The 14,196-nt window shown below is 43.1% G+C and overlaps 1 protein-coding gene across 2 annotated transcripts in view; it reads left to right on the forward strand.

Moving 5' to 3' along the window:
- Positions 1-803: 803 nt before the first annotated feature.
- The window catches only part of LOC136880952 (formin-2), a 351,200-nt gene continuing 337,807 nt past the window's right edge, over positions 804-14,196 (forward strand). For both annotated transcript variants that reach the window (XM_067153494.2, XM_068229198.1), the window contains exon 1: positions 804-893. The gene's annotated coding sequence lies outside the window, so the exon portion shown is untranslated. The remainder of the gene's footprint in view (positions 894-14,196) is intronic.

Below are 14,196 nucleotides of genomic sequence, written 5' to 3' on the forward strand. Positions count from 1 at the left end.
CCAGGATTCAGCTAAGGGCCCTGTAGTCACCAACCCACACTCTGAGCCCGTGGAGCCCTTTTAGTCGCCTCTTACGACAGGCAGGGGATGCCGTGGATGCTATTATTCCGCCCCTACCTACAGGAGACGACACCGTCTTCTCATGTTTACGCTACCAGGTTCAGTTTTAGGACTTGTCCAGAGTTCAGACCGGATACTCTTCCTGCCAGCAAATGGGGTTCCTAGAAAAAATCCAACTCGAACTCATCGGGATTCGAACCTGAGGCCGTCAGGTTGGGACTCGAATAGTTAAGCTATCTCCCCCCTCCCTCTCCTTATTTTCTTCTTCTTTCTAGCCTTTCACCATTACCTGGTGTCGGATCGTTGAATGCATTCAGGCCATTTTACGGCTGGATGTCTTCCCTGAAGCCAAACCTACGTAGAGAAATGTATGAACTATTGCGTGTTTCTGTGGTGGTTTGAAGGTGATGTGCTATTCTGTACATGAAGAGACAAACACAAACACCCTGTCCTTGAAGTAGAGGAATTAACCTTATATGCAGTTAAAACACCCGACCCGGTCGGAAATCGAACTCGGGACCCTCTGAACTACGCTGGCCATTGAACCAAGAAGCCGGACAGACATCCTCCCTCACCCCCTTCGTATTACGAAATCCCTCTGTTGTAATAATTTCTCTTTTGTTTTACTTTGCATTTCGTTACAAGGTAATGTGAGGGAAGGAAGCTCTGTTTGTTGCGCAAGGAAGCCCTAGCAAGTGAGCTAGGCCGACCTTGCATCATTTTACCACTGTTTAGCAAGGTACAGACAACGGTACATACTGTACAGTCAGTGCGTCAGTCGTCGCGCAAACATTCAGCGAAGAAGAACTAATCCTCTGCATTCTAAATAACACGTGAGTAGAATTACATTATTTGACACTATTTTCGTTTAATTTTCATTTAGACACACCACATTTACTCTTACAACGTATCAGAGATTTTTCCTTATAATAATAATAATAATGATAATAATAATAATAATAATAATAATCCCCGTCCGCCTCTGTGGTGTAGTAGTTAGTGTGATTAGCTGCCACCCCTGGAGGCCCGGGTTCGATTCCCGGCTCTGTCACGAAATTTGAAAAGTGATAGGAGGGCTGGAACGGGGTTCACTCAGCCTCGGTAGGTCAACTGAGTAGAGGTGGGTTTGATTCCCTCCTTAGCCATCCTCGAAGTGGTTTTGTGTGGTTTCCCACTTCTCCTCCAGGCAAATGCCGGGATGGCACCTAACTTAAGGCCACGGCCGCTTCCTTCCCTCTTCCGTGTCTATCCCTTCCGATCTTACCCCCCCCCCCTTAACAAGGCCCTTTCCAGCATAGCAGGTGAGGTCGCCTGGTCGAGGTATTGGTCCTCCACCTCAGTTGTATCATCACGACCCAAAGTCTCGCTCTCCAGGACACTGCACTTGAGGCGATAGAGATGGGATCCTTCGCTGAGTCCGAGAGGGAAACCAAGCGTGGAGAGTTGGTATCTTGAGAGGACGCTACATTTTGTTCTCCCACTGAGCGAGCTGGCTGCGTTGCTCGGAACACGTAGCTGTGAGCTTGCATTCAGGAGATGCTATGTTCGAACTTCATAGTCGGTAGCTTGAAAGATAGGTTTTCCGTGGTTTCCAATTTTCACACCAACCAAATGCTGGGGCGACACCTTAAATAAGAATGCGGCTGGTATCTTCCCAATAATAGATTTTTCTGGTCTTTACGTCACCGAAGATCGTCATGTGCTAGACGCAGGGCCTCTCAGGGTGCATGCGCGTGGTGCATCACAGAACACCAATATATAACTGGTGCAGGCACTGTGCACGGTGCAAAAGACGACTTGGCTTGGTTGACCAGAGTGCAGATCCCTCACTCCTCGATTTGGAGCAATAGCGCTTACTTTCTCTTTCCTCACGCCTGTCTCGCTCGCTCTGCCTGTCTCCCTCTGCCCCACTTGCGCCGTAGCGCTCCAAATTCGGGCTGAGTTGAGCCGAGTGTAGCCGAGTAGAGCCGAGCTTAGCCAAGTAGCCCAAAGACGAAGCGTTGATCCGAGCCATGCCGAGCGGCACCGATGCACAGTGCACGGAGCTCTTGCGCCTCGATCTGCACGCGTGAGATTTTGGGCATTTGAGAGGCCCTGTGTTAGAGCAACGTTAGGCCATTAACAACTTTTTTTACGTTCTGGCCTAAGCTAAAAGAAGTAAATGACTCCATCCATATAATAATAATAATAATAATAATAATAATAATAATAATAATAATTTAATTTCGTGTGCAGAGTGCAGCCCTTGTAAGGCAGACCCTCCGATGAGGGTGGGCGGCATCTGCCATGTGTAGGTAACTGCGTGTTATTGTAGTGGAGGATAGTGTTATGTGTGGTGTGTGAGTTGCAGGGATGTTGGGGACAGCACAAACACCCAGCCCCCGGGCCATTGGAATTAACCAATGAAGGTTAAAATCCCCGACCAGGCCGGGAATCGAACCCGGGACCCTCTGAACCGAAGGCCAGTACGCTGACCTTTCAGCCAACGAGTCGGACATAATAATAATAATAATAATAATAATAATAATAATAATAATAATAATAATAATAATAATAATAATAATAATTCGTCGCCATAAGACCTATCTGTGTCGGTGCGACGTAAAGCCCCTAGCAAAAAAAAAAAAAAATAATAATAATAATAATAATAATAATAATAATATAAATAATAATAATAATAATAATAATATTTCTTTCTTAATCGTTTTACCCTCCAGGTTTGGTTTTTCCCTCGAACTCAGCGGGAGATCCCTCCTCTATCGCTTCAAGGGCAGTGTCGTGGTGCGTGAGACTTTGAGTCGTGGGAGACAACTGGGGAGGAGGACCAGTACCTCACCCAGGCGGTCTCACCTGCTATGCTGAACGGGGGCCTTGTGAGGGGATGGGAAGATTGGAAGGGATAGACAAGGAAGAGGGAAGGAAGCGGCTGTGGCTTTAGGGACCGTCCCGGCATTTTCCTGGAGGAGAAGTGGTAAACCACGGAAAACCACTTCGTGGATGGCTGAAGGGAATCGAGCCCATCTCTACTCAGTTTCCCCCTGTGGGTGGGGGCGGTAGAACTAACACCCACGACTAAAAGAGTCTCCAGGGTCTCTCAACTTGGGAGCGACCACGGGGCCCTATCTGAGTCCTGGCATTCCTTCCAAATACTTGTGCCAGGCTCCTAATTTTCATCTATTCTATCCGACCTCTGTTGGTCAACTCTTGTTCTTTTCCGACCTCGACGGTATTAGGTTTGCGAATCCTAGGGAGTCTTTCATTTTTACGCCCTTCGTGGCCCTTTCCTTTCTTTGGCCGATACCTTTATTTTTCGAAGAGTCGGATCCCTTCCATTTTTTACCTCTGATTAGTGTTATTTAAAGAGGATGGTTGCCTAGTTGTACTTGACAGGTTAACCCATGCCGAAAGGGGATAACTCAATTGCTAGAAGGCGCTTTCCATAACTTCTCCTTTACGGAGGAGCTGGAAGTAGTTGGCACAGGACTAGCTTTTCCACCTCAGGTTATTCCTGTACACTTGTACTGTACTGGGTGGGCTATACTCCTGCGTTAGTATTTCACCTGTCGGTCATTCACCAAACAGGTAAGTCACCACGGGCCGTGATGCGGGGTAGAGCATCACAACAAGAACACAAGACTGCTCACTTCGAAGGAGACAGACGTGGGCGATTCTAGTTTTCGAGCGTGGCTTAGTAGTTCAAACTGTAGAGCGCCGGTCTTCTGAGCCCAAACGGGTGGGTTCGATCCCGGCTCAGTCCGGTGGTATTTGAAGGGGTTCTAATGAGCCAGCCTCATGTCGGTCCATATACTGGCACATCCACGAACGGCTGTATCCCAAACGGCTCTCATTTTCTCCACTCGGCTTCGAGGTTTTATAACAGCCCAGACAGCTCCCGTCCATTATCAACACAAATGTTATTACTGCTGGTTTTAACTGACTGAATTTCACCTCTGACAGTGAGCGACAGCCGTATGTAAACTTATAGGAATGGGCTCCATACAAACTGCTCATGCATCATGATGGTGCTGCTCTCTCTCTCTCCTTTAAGGGATACTAGCAGTTTCTGCTAGCTCCGCCCGCAATGTACAAAGTATGGTGTTGTTCGTTACTATCCTCACGGATGTATTGGCAAAGTTTCCAGTTAATGAAATAAAGCACATGATATACTGTGGTAATAGAATGTAATATTTTGTAAAAAAAAAAAAAAAAAAAAAAAAAAAAACCACTTGAAAATACATCACACAAAGAAAGAAATTGAATTAAACGTTCCTTGGAACAACACTACGCGCCGAACTGTTAAAAAGTCCTTCAAAGATCTTCGTCATGGAGACAAATGTACTCATAACTTTTCTCAGAATCTACCAATTTAAGTAGTTATTACCTCAAAAGAAAGCGCTTGTTCCACTGAGTGTTTTTAGACCAAAACAAATTGCGTACCTCTATTAGAACGATTGCTTCAGTGAGAAAAATGTTGAAGAAATGAGACGTCAAATTTAATGTGCACTCATAACTTTCCTCAGAACAAACCAATTTGAATAGTTAAAAGCTGAAATGAAAGAACTCGACCCACTGAGTGTTCTTAGGCCAAAACGAACTCCGTACCTCAATTATAACCAAAGATATGATTGTTTCAGAAAGACAAAAAATTGAAAAAAATCAAATAATTTGAGGAAGGCGGAAGTTAAGTGATTTATAGTACCTGATGACAAATCTGTGCATGAATACCTTTCAGTTAAAAAATTAAGGAAATCGACCGGATATAATGGCCGGACTGACTGACTTTAGTTGTCATAAAAAAATTTAATATATAGATATCGTGAATTAGCAATCGGTTGACTAATTGTAGGGTAGGCGTAAAGAAATTTTGCACATGCACTTTTATCTTTATGTTTTTCTTCTAATTCAGTCTAGGATAGGGATGTAATATCGTTTCGCCCACCCCACCACCACGTTCGGCTAAGTGCAGTAACTCGACGTGGCAACGATTCCACACGTGGAAGAAACATCCGTGGAGAGATTCTGACCCATGCTGTTTGGACAGCTACTCACAGCTACCTGCTATTTGTAGGTGCAGGGCCTTGGGTGTGAATGGATCTCACCACCACGTCCATTAAATGCTCGACAAGGTTCATATCAGGCGAACGCGGTCGCTACAGCATTCGTTAAATCTTTCCAAAACTGCACCTCGAACAAATTCTGTACAACTCGGGCCTGATGACAGTGATGACACGGTACATTAACCTGCTGGAATATCTCATCGTTGTAGGGATACGCACGTGAAGTCCATGAAGGGCTGCAAGTGATCACTTCAACGCACCAGTGACTGGTCAGCGATCAGCGGATCCAGACCATGCCACATGAGCACACCCCACACCATTATGGAGCTACCAGCAGCCTCTACGGTGCCTAAAGACAGTCCCGTACTCTGAACCTCTTCCAATGTGAGCATGCGTAACACAGTAGACAAGTAACGAGAACCAGCATGATACAGGCGCGCATTACGACAGCAAAAAGGGAACAGAAATAAAAAGCAATACAGTCTACGGAATAAGTGACGTTGGTAATATTCCATATATTAGAGTACAGATACTTAGTGTTTTCAAGCTGACGAATGAGCACAAGGGAATTTACTCAGAAGACAGCAAGCAACACAAGCAATTGAATCGTTTGTTTCAGAAACGACACTTCTCCAATGTACCAAATTGTTCAGAAAACAGGAAAAACTGTCTGTAGTGTGTAATGTCATTTCTATCCTTCCGATATTTATTATGCTTGTTCTACTGTTGAAATGACTATGACAGATAGGTTGTTTGTATGAATTAGTCCAATACATTCCTTTACAGTCTTTGTTGAAAATGGTGGAGACGTGCTGTTTCTGCAACAAACACCATTAATGAGAATATAAGGAAGTCCAACATTGATTTTAACGTCATTTCAATTTCAAAAGAAACTTTATTTGTACTGAGGAAATACAGTGTTAAACCCATTATTTAATAGTTATTTGTAAGACTTACTTATTTGCGCATATTATGATTAGACCACATTGTATAGAAAAATAAACAGGAGAATACTCATTTTATGTCCCTTTCCAAAGTCCAATATATATATATATATACAAAACAAAACAACACAATATAATACAAATAACATGTAAGTCTGTTATCTTTGAACAATAATTCTCACTTCTATTGCGCTGATCTTGTCCATCCAAACAGTTCATTATAAAACTCATGGTGTTCTTCTGGTTTGTAAGATTCCAACTTCTTTATGTCTGCTAATTTCTTTTCATTTAATGGAACACAGCCTTGTGGATAAGCAAGTCTAGTTGGTAACACAGGGAGACGGGTTGCAGAAATAAGCAACTTGAAAGTATGAACGCACAGTCCATCAAAATAGTATTTTCCTAAGACATGATTTGCCTCATACTGAAACTCCATAAATTGATTTATATGAAACGCGACTTTTGCATCTCTTTTCACACCTCTTCCTAGCGACTCAACTGAAAGAACTGACACAACTACTTTGTAAAGCGGGCTGGTTTGAAGCAAAAACAACACCTCTCCAGGATAAGTGTTCTTTCTGCACAAAACGGAAACTTTCATTAGCGACTGATAGGCAGAGATATATGGTAGACGTGTTTTCTTCTGCACAAAATGGTAGCCCTTCGTGCATTCATCATGGCAGTATTAATAACTCATACAGTGTCAAAAAGTGGAGAAGTGCTGTTTCTGCAACAAACGATTCAATTGTGAACTTTGGAAACGATCACTCACAATTTCTCAAAGAAAGTGAACATGATATTTTATGCTCACATTACCTACAAAATAGAATTTAAAAAATACAAGGCTAATTAAGAGGTGTCGTATGAGTTGCGCGGAGTAAAAGTTGCGCCGTGTTAAAATCAGTAAAACTTGCGCCGTGGTCATTAATCATTCTAGGAACTAGAGGTCTTGTTTGGGAATTTCACAGGGAATGAAACAACGTTGATAGAATGAACATTTGCGACGGAAAACTGTAAATTTCAGTTATTATTAAGATTAAAAAAAAGCTTCTTCATGACGCTGATGGAACGTAGGCTTCCCATCACTGCTCCGGGGGTTAAATCTACGATCACTTTAGATAGCGTTTATGCTGGACAAAGCTGGCGTTCAAAATATTATTTCTGATTTCTTCATATTTATATCAGCATCATTGTTTGAAACAATTTCATTTGTCATTTATTAATTTTTTATACCCAGAGGAATGCGACAGGCCTCGCCAGGGCACACAATTTCCTTTCTTTGGCAGTAGCTATGGTTCATTCTTGAACCCTATCACTTCATAAGGGACGCATGTCGGGGAAACGTAGGGTGAGACAGTTTTTTTTTCTGTTTTCACTGATCATTCTTTATTCAACAAATTCGCTACATTTCATTTGCCATCCATTAATCTTTGTCCCCAAAAGCACGTCAGATCTCTCATTCGGCAGTATTTTTTTCCTTTAGCGGTATTTCATTCTCCATTCATTCTATTCCTGACCCTGTCAGTTAGCTACAAACAGGCTGTGGATATTCTTCATAAGACTGAGAGATTGATTCCATGTTTCCACAGTTGGTTTTTAAATTAAGTCAAACTAAGTAGTTATACACATTTCACCCACTGATATAAATACGATGCAGGTTTTCTAAATGTGCAAGAAACCAACATTGATAGAGTGAATACCGAGCGCGATAGCTGCAGTCGCTTAAGTGCGGCCAGTATCCAGTATTCGGGAGATAGTAGGTTCGAACCCTACTGTCGGCAGCCCTGAAAATGGTTTTCCGTGGTTCCCCATTTTCACACCAGGCAAATGCTGGGGCTGTACCTTAATTAAGGCCACGGCCGCTTCCTTCCCACTCCTAGCCCTTTCCTGTCCCATCGTCGCCGTAAGACCTATCTGTGTCGGTGCGACGTAAAACAACTAGCAAAAAGAAAAGATAGAGTGAACAATATTTTTTATATATTAATTTCAAAATCTCAGTACTACAGATATTCACAGACATTCCTTGAATTTGGAAATAACCCCCTGCGGTGCAGCGCAGGTAGCAGATGCTTAAGACAGCTGTCAAACCACTTCTACTCCCGGTGGGGAATCTCCACGGCGCAACTTTTACTCGGCGCAACTCATACAGAACCAATTAAGAACACGCAGTATCAGAGTGCTGGTTGCTCTGATGCCACTTCAGACACGACTGCTGAACAAAAGTTTTATTACATATGGTACAGGTATGAATCCCACTACCCATAGGTTTCCGTGAGTTTGGCGCTATCTCTTCCAGTTTCTGAGGATATTTCTGTTTTACATGCCTCCGCAAAATAGTTCTTGCTTCGTACACACTACCACACTCAGAGCAAATAAACATATTGAACTTACACAGTAGGTTGCCTATCTTCTTATTCACAAAACCATACAAAATGCAACAGGACAGAACAAGAACAACAATGAAAGAAAAAAAAAATAAAGTGAAACGATCAAAACGAAATAAAACCAGCGAATAACGATAGTCACCTTAAGATAATAGCACTTGTTAACTCCCAACAGTTACATTAGCGCGGTCTCGTTCAGCTAGTGGTAGACCATGGAAGCGAGCATGCGCGTTTCGTGTTTGGTTCATAGTACGATCCTGTCACTAGGCGCTAGTCCTTGTTGACAGCAGCGGTCTAGGGCTTCATAGGGCCTGCGCCATATCTGGACCTTACCATCAGCTCAAAACAAGTGGAAGTGATTCATTTGACCCAGCTACATGTTGCCAGCCCTCCAGCCTCCAATTAGGAACGTCACGCGCCTGGATGATACGCTTTGTCCAGTGTCGTGGTGTTAACAAGGGCAGCCTGATGGGTCTTCTGCTTCCATATCCCAATTCCAGCGGCTCTCAACTTGGGAGCGTAGGTTGGTGACCACGGAGCTCTTAGCCAAGTATGGGCATTGCTTCCACTTGTGTCAGGCTCCTCACTTTCATGTATCCTATCTGACCTCTTTTGGTCAACACTTGTTCTTTTCCGACCCTGACGGTATTGGGTTCCGAGGACTAGGGAGTCCTTCATTTTCACGCCTTACGCGGCCCTTGTCTTGCTTTATTTTTCGAAGTGTTGGATCCCTTCCATTTGTTCTCTCTGATTAGTTATATGGTTGCCTAGTTGTACTTCCTCATAAAACAATAATCACCACCACCTTCTCCCATATCCCACTGATAATAAAGAACGCTGCACTCAGTGGCGGCTCGTGACCAAATTTTCAGGGGGTTCACAAAGAAATTTGTGTTCACGTCTCAAATATACCAAAGTAGAATGCACATAAGTACAAAATCACTTACTTAAATCATTTCACTAAACGATCCTTGTATGATTGCTTCTCTTCTCATAATATGGTGGAACCCTTATAACCAAGGATGCATTTTCCGAGACTAATCTGTGAGTGTACAAGAAAACTAAAATTACGACTGCCGGGCTGAGTCGCTCAGGTTTTGGCTGAGGCTCTGGATTTCTGTTCCCGTGATTACGAAAACCTGTTCTGAAATACCTACTAGCGAAATCTTCCGGCGATGTAATGCAATAGTAACTTTGGGAGCTGTGGCCAGCAGTAACAGGGGAGCTGGCGGACCCTTGCGGTCAACTGAAGTACTATCTCTGGTTTGAGGATGGTTGTAGACGGAAAGGCACATTCCTTACCGTGCTCCTCGCTTATGAATATATCTGTGCATAAACCATGACGTTATCTCCATGCGCATGCGTATAGTCTTAAGGCTCGTAGCAATATCTCCAGTGTACTCCCTGGCATTGTCAGTCGAAAAGAACAGCTGTCAGTGTAACAGAGCTTCGATATGAGTCGAATGCTTTCGATCGATTGACTAAATCAGGTCGAAAAAGAAAAAAATAGGAAACAATTTTGAATTACCGGCATCCATGAATGCATGAATATGCGGTAGAATTGGGTGTTTACGTGCTCATGTGCTCCTGGGAGCCCACCGCCACTGGCTGCACTGATCTGCTGGATACGTCTCTAGTACAATCTGCATTGAATGCATTGAATGTGTATGTGATTTGAGCCAGTGTGTTAGCCAGACGTCGCTAATCGCGATCCGTGGTCGGCTACTGCTCAGCTCACTGTGGGTGGTAATGCCTTCCATGAAGTATTCCCGATACACACGTGACGCCGTCGCTCGAGGAATGTTAATTGTCCGCACAGCTTCGATAATGGAATGCTCCATTCATTCGATCCAAAAGTCGATAATTCACGTCGCCCTGCCACGATCAGCTTGCCCGGTGTTCAAACTCACTCTGGAGATGTCACATCACGCCTGGTACAGGTCTGGGCACTTCCAAGACGTTACGGGTTGGTGGCGTCACCTTTAATATTTTTCTACAATTGTCTTTACGTCGCACCGACACAGATAGGTCTTATGGCGACAATGGGATAGGAAAGGCCTAGGAGTGGGAAGGAAGCGGCCGTAACCTTAATTCAGGTATGGGCCCAGCATTTGCCTGGTGTGAAAATGGGAAACCACGGAAAACCATCTTCAGAGCAGCCGACAGTGAGGTTCGTCATCTTTAAATAATGCTATCCGGCGACTTTTGGCAATGCGTATGTGGAGATTAATATAAATGCTACCCGGTTTGAATTTTATATAACTGAATGTAGTACAAACAACATAATACATGAACAAATTGCAAGAATAGACGTACACTGCCGGGCTGAGTGGCTCAGACGGTTGAGGCGCTGGCCTTCTGAGCGTCCGCACCCACAGAGGGACTGAGTCCTGGATCTGACCTCCCTTGGTCTACTCTTGTTCTTTTCCGACTCCAACGGTATTAGGCTTCTGAGGCCTAGGGAGTTTTTCATTTTCACGCCTTTCGTGGCCCTCGTCTTCCTTCGGGCGCTACCTTCATTTTTTCGAAGTGTCGGATCCCTTATGTTTTTTCTCTTTAATTAGTGCTGTATAGAGAATGGTTGTCTAGTTGTACTTCCTCTTAAAACAATAATCACCACCACCACCGCCACCACACCAGGCTTCATCCTCTCCGTAAATCATCATCATCATCTCACATCTAGACGCGCAGGTTACTCCTGAGCGTCAAATGGAAGGACCCACACCAGGCTAGCCCAACATGTCCTCGGACACTCTCGGCACTAAAAGCCATAAGATAAAATAAATATTAAATCATATTCTGTCCAGATCCATCTCTTGTTAGATAAACTGTGCAGAGTGCATTGTCTCTTCTGACATGGACTAAATCTCACTTTTTTAACTCGCCCTGATAATGAATTATTTTATTGTTTTTCTTTTTTGAGGAAATGCGAGAGTGGTGGTAGTGTTGGTGGTGGTGATGATTGTTATTTTAAGAGGACGTACAACTAGGCAACCATCCTCTTCATTACACTAATCGGAGAGAAAAAAATGGAAGAGATAGGACACTTCGAAAAATGAAGGTATCGGCCAAACAAAGGCAAGGGCCACGAAGAGCGTGAAAATGAAAGACTCCCTAGCCATAGCGTCGGGGTCGAAAACGAATAAGTGTTGACCAAGGAAGGTCGGATAGGATAGATGAAAGTGAGGAGCCTGGCACAAGTAAGTGGAAGCAATGCCAGGACTCAGCTAAGGGCACCGTTGTCGCCAACAAGTTCCCAAGTCCAGAGCCCGTGGGGCCCCTTTTAGTCGCCTCTTACGACAGGCAGGTGATACCGTGGATGTTATTCTACCGCCCCACCCCCACAGGGGGAGGAAGTACGAGAGAATCATCCATTGGACGCTAATCATTGGAAAAATGGGAAGATTTACCACCCCTCGAAGAATGAAAGTATCGGAAAAATGAAGGAAATACCACGAAGGGCGTGAAAGTGACAGAAATCCTAAGCCTCAGAAATCTTAATTCCTTGGGGATCGGAAGAGAACAAGAGTTCAACAAGCGAAGTCAGATAGGAAAGCTGAAAGTGAGGAGGCCGAGAAAAGTACGTGGTAGTAATGCCAGATTCAGGTAGGGGTCCTGTGGTCATCAACCTTAAGTTTCAAGTTGAGATCCCCTCGATGTAAGGAAACGATACACTTAATACATTGAATCAGGCAGGTTCCGGATTGTCCAAATGGAATTCGCTATACAGATCATGCCAAAGCATTGGCATCATAGAAAGTGTGCGGAATAGAACCTAGAAATCTTCGTAGGGACAAAACAGCCACGAAGAAAGATTTGAAAAAATTAGGGTATCGGGTAAGTAATTGGAAGGACAACAATAGGTTGAAATAGAAATTCTCCCCCCACCTTTCTTTTTTGCTATTTGCTTTACGTCGCAGGCCTAGGAACCACGGAAAACCATCTTCAGGGCTGCCGACAGTGGGGCTCGAACCCACTATCTCCCGATTACTGGATACTGGCCGCACTTAAGCGACTGCAGCTATCTCCCCAAGTCTCACGAACTTCAAAACTTATTTTTATCTACACTGCACACACAATACACTACCAACCACTATAGAAACAGAAAATAGTGAATACCTTCCTCCACATAGGGAGGCTTCAGTAAGGACATCCGACAGTAAGACTGACCAAATCTACATGAAATGTCGAATCCAAAATAACTGAAAAGAAAAGAAAAGCCATGAAAAAGAATAATAATAATAATAATAATAATAATAATAATAATAATAATAATAATAATAATAATAATAATAATAATAATAATAATAATAATAATAAGACACAATGTTTACAACATGACCTAATAGCTGAAAGTATCCATGTAAAAAAAATGAAACGGCGTATGGCTTTTAGTGCCGGGAGTGTCCGAGGGCAAGGTCGGCTCGCCAGGTGCAGGTCTTTTGATTTGATCCCCGTAGGCGACCTGCGCGTCGTGATAAGGATGAAATGACGATGACGAAGACGACACATACAGCCAGAACAACTACTTTGATAATAAGAAGATAGTGTTAAAAACATGTTGGTAGCCCAGGAAGTAACGCTCACAAAGGCCATTCAACTCGCTCTAGCAAGAAACCGGAAAGCAGAATCTCATTGTATTCTTGCACATCCTTGAAACATTTCCATATAATATCCAGCCTTGCTCAAGCACTCGTGTCGTTGCAATAGCAAGGTACTCACTTCAGCAGAGAAGGATATATGTGTCAAGTTCGTGGATGAAGAGGTTACAGGATCCTGTCGTCGGGTTTGTTGTTCAAGTCTACAGTGGTTGTGGGCCCTGACCTTCAAGCCTAATGGTTGCAAAATAGATCATCGGTCGTAACTCTTTTATTTGTGTTAGACTTATGTCATTTTCACTGTTCAACCTCCTTTGGTAACATTTCATTCTTCTCCCAGCCTGATAGCATTAGGTTTGCAAGATGTCTTTCACAGACCTTTAAATTTCTTAACCTTCGTTCTTCCAAGAGAAGAACATCATTTTTTTCCCCTTCGATTTAGGTCGCAAGTTGCTTACAATATCGGTGTTTTGTTCCGAAAAAGAATCCTAAGTACGATTTTCCACACTGCCTACGATGTAAACGGATTTGCTTGATCTACCGTATACTGCCAGTCCCTTGAATTCTTCTATTAGAATTTGAGTAAAAATATTTGCATTGTGCCTATTTTTCTTCGGTTCCCCGAGCTATTGCATAAGAACTGCATAACAACAACAACAACAACAACAACAACAACAACAACAACAACAACAACAACAACAACAACAACATCGTCGCCATAAGACCTCTCTGTGTCGGTGCGACGTAAAGCAACTAGCAAATAATAATAATAATAATAATAATAATAATAATAATAATAATAATAATAATAATAATAATAATAATAATAATAATAATAATAATAATACGGATCTCGATAGCTGCAGTCGCTTAATTGCGGCCAAAATCCAGCATTCGAAAGATAGTGGGTTCGAACCCCATTGTCGGCAGCCTTGAAGACGGTTTTCCGTGGTTTCCCATTTTCACACCAGGCAAATACTGGGGCTGTACCTTAATTAAGGCCACGGTCGCTTGATTACCACGCCTAGCCCATTCCTGTCCCATCATCGCCATGAGACCTATCTGTGTCGGTGTGACCTAAAGAAATTTGTAAATAATAATAATAATAATAATAATAATAATAATAATAATAATAATAATAATATCTTAGAGT

The sequence above is a fragment of the Anabrus simplex genome, chromosome 9 (assembly GCF_040414725.1).
Source record: "Anabrus simplex isolate iqAnaSimp1 chromosome 9, ASM4041472v1, whole genome shotgun sequence".
Classification (NCBI taxonomy): domain Eukaryota; kingdom Metazoa; phylum Arthropoda; class Insecta; order Orthoptera; family Tettigoniidae; genus Anabrus; species Anabrus simplex.